This window comes from Coenobita brevimanus, chromosome 41 (genome assembly GCF_032717465.1).
Source record: "Coenobita brevimanus isolate Jiangsu-jjx chromosome 41, ASM3271746v2, whole genome shotgun sequence".
In the NCBI taxonomy this organism is placed as follows: domain Eukaryota; kingdom Metazoa; phylum Arthropoda; class Malacostraca; order Decapoda; family Coenobitidae; genus Coenobita; species Coenobita brevimanus.
This window is the reverse complement of record NC_136994.1, coordinates 16,999,742-17,003,208: the sequence shown is the minus strand read 5'-3', so window position 1 is coordinate 17,003,208 and position 3,467 is coordinate 16,999,742.

Genomic DNA, 3,467 nt, shown 5'->3' with positions numbered 1-3,467 from the left:
GGACGTTCCTCTCTCTCTCTCTCTCATCTAACACCCGTTCATGATCAGTAGACTCTCTCTGTCTGTCTGTCTGTCTGTCTCTCTCTCTCTCTCATTTATTGGCACTTCTGTTTGACACTCGTTCATGATCACACACACACACACACACACACACACACACACACACAATCATTCCGTTCATAACTACATAAACATAAACGCACATGAAAGCATACACCACGCCAAACCAACACGTACGAGACATGAGCAACAAAACAAGGACAGTGTGGCCAGACGGTGTTGCCAAATCCACGGCCACCCATCTGGCAACACTGGTAGGGCTGCCTCAAACGTTCAGTGTCGCTGCACCGTATTTATAAATTGTCTTAAGCTGTGTAGTGCGTCCTGTATACAGCCAAGTCATTCGTATGGTTGGGTCTGGTAGCTTTGTTAGGGAAGAAAAAGCGTTGAGTTTCATAATATTTACACGGTTCGATTGTGAAAGTTTTGTAGTTGTGTTAGTAGTTTTATTTATTTATTTATTTAGGAAGAAGGAACCCAAGGCCAGACGTCCATAAACTTGTTCCCTCCAAGAAAAAAACATATTCAAGATCCAGTTTCATACATAATATTTACTCCGGTTGGATTGTGAACGTTTTGTAGCTGTATTTTTTTTAAGGAAGAAGGAACCAAAGGCCACAAGTCCACAAGATTGTTCCCTCCAAGAAAAAAAAAGAAGCCAGATTCAAGATCCGTATAAACAAGCATTCTTAAACATTATTGTTATTATTATTATTATTGTTATTGTTATTGTTATTTGTATTATTATTATTATTATTATTATTATTATGGTATTATTATTATTATTATTATTATTATTATTTTTGTGAAGTGTGTGGTACCTGTTTCAGTGTAGATCCGGGTATACACAAACTTCCTTATATGTAACTCTTGGTGCTAGTCCTTATTACTTACTTAATTACTTGTATGTAATTCAAGGAAACTTTATGAATAGGCAACCCTGGATAAACGTTTACCCTTGAGCGTCCCCTTCCTTGTACCTTCCACCTTACAGGTCTTCCCGGAATCCCGTAAGTCACATTGTAGATACTGTATAGTCGTTCTATTTCAGAAGGCAGTTTGGGTGGGGCGCTCTGGGACCTCACACTGTTAGCTCTGTTGTCACATCGCCGCCGACACACGTGTAATTATTTGTGTTCACCTCTCTCTCTCTCTCTCTCTCTCTCTCTCTCTCTCTCTCTCCTATTTTAAGCTAGTAACTACTTATAAATGAATTTTAAACACTCTGTATAGATGTAATTCAATAAAAAAGCTATAGTATAGTATAAATCTCATAAGACTTGTCAGCGTTGCCTTTGAGACGTTGTCAGGTGGTGACACGAGGGACAGCCCTGCGTGAGTGGGTCATACTCGGTCAGTCTCCCGCCATGGAAGCTATTAAAAAAAAAAAAAAAAAAAAAAAAAAAAAAAAAAAAAAGCACCTATAGACTTTTACCTCAGGGGTGGTGTGGAAAAAAAGTCGAAAACAAGAGAAAAAATTAAGAAAATACAATTAGTAGTAGTTAATATATAATATATATATATATATATGAGAGAGAGAGAGAGAGCACGTGTGTGGCGACGATGTGGCAACAGAGCTAACAGAGTGAGGTCCCAGAGAGCCCGACCCAAACTGCCATGATAAAATAGAACGACTGTAGTCTATCTATCTATAGCCAGACGCCATAATCCCATAAGGGGTGGCCGTTTGTCTGTTTTACGGGAGGGGCACTAACCCTCCGCCAACCCACTTGTTAATATGTAGGGAACACGTATGGATTGGTTATATGGTTACCACCCAGCTTTGTAAATGGTTTCCTGGCATACAGGAAACTTAGGCTTGTCACTCAATGTAAAACCACCTGAAAAGAAGATATAAAATTAACAGGAAAAGTGGGAGAAATAGGAAGAGAGGAGGGCAGACACAGAGAAAGAATGATAAAGATGAAGGAAGAATTAGGCAGCACTACATCAAGTGAGTGGATGATTTTTTTTTTTTTTAGGGTACAGCCAGTCTTTAAACCTGCATCGTAAGACCCCTACAGGGATTACTAATTTGAGGGTCATAGTTTATTTTGAAGTATTTAAAGACAGAATTACCTATAGTGTGTTTACTCCTACTTGGCCTAAAATTGACATCTCTGCCTGTACTACATCTCGAGCGCTATGTCGTAATACTAGATTAAAACTTGAATATGGTGCTAGTCATGAAGAAGTGCTGTGGAACGTGGAGCCATAGCATTGTCTTTTTCTGCCATTTTTTTTTTTTTTTTACAGAAAACGAACAGAGGATGGAATAACAAAAGTAAAAAAAAAAAATAACATGAAATAAGCTACGGAAGGACGAAAATCTGGGCCAAGTTAGTGTGAAAGACGTATAGCTTAGTAATTTTTCTGATGCTAGTCATGAAGAAGTGCTGTGGAGAGAACGTAGACCCATAGCATTGTCTTTTTCTGCCAATGAGCTGTGTGAAATAAGTTACGAAAGGACGAAAATCTGGGCCAAGTTAGTGTGAAAGACGTATAGTAATTTTTCTGATGCTAGTCATGAAGAAGTGCTGTGGAAGGAACGTACACCCATAGCATTGTCTTTCTGCCAACGAGCTGTGTGAAATAAGCTACGAAAGGACGAAAATCTGGGCCAAGTTAGTGTGAAAGACGTGTAGCTCAGTAATTTTTCTGATGCTAGTCATGAAGAAGTGCTGCGGAAAGAACGTAAAGCCAATTTAGCGTGAAAGACGTGTAGTAATTTTTCTGATGCTAGTCATGAAGAAGTGCTGCGGAAAGAATGTAGAACCAAGTTAGTGTGAAAGACGTATAGTAATTTTTCTGATGCTAGTCATGAAGAAGTGCTGCAGAAAGAACGTAGAGTCTAGTTAGTGTGACACGTGTGGTAATTTTTCTGATGCTAGTCATGAAGAAGTGCTGCGGAAAGAACGTAGAGCCAAGTTAGTGTGAAAGACGTGTACGGTAGTAATTTTTCTGATGCTAGTCATGAAGAAGTGCTGCGGAAAGAACGTAGAGTCTAGTTAGTGTGACACGTGTAATAATTTTTCTGATGCTAGTCATGAAGAAGTGCTGTGGAAAGAACGTCAAGTTAGTGTGAAAGACGGGTAGTAATTTTTCTGCTGTACGCTGTTTTCTTTCATGATTTTCACGTCTTTCAGAGTTCGTGGATGCAGTGTAAGATTATGGATGGAAAGTAGGAAAAAAAAAAATCATGTTTAGTTTATATTCTGAGTGGATGGTTAATGATGATGTGATTGAGACTTGCTGCTTCCGAGAGAGAGAGAGAGAGAGAGAGAGAGAGAGAGAAACCCACGCTGTTCTAGGAAGTACTGTACTTTCGCTGTAAAGGCGATTTGTTTACCGAGGCTGCTTAAAAATAGAGAGAGAGAGAGATTCTTCTGTGTTCTGAGAAGTACTTT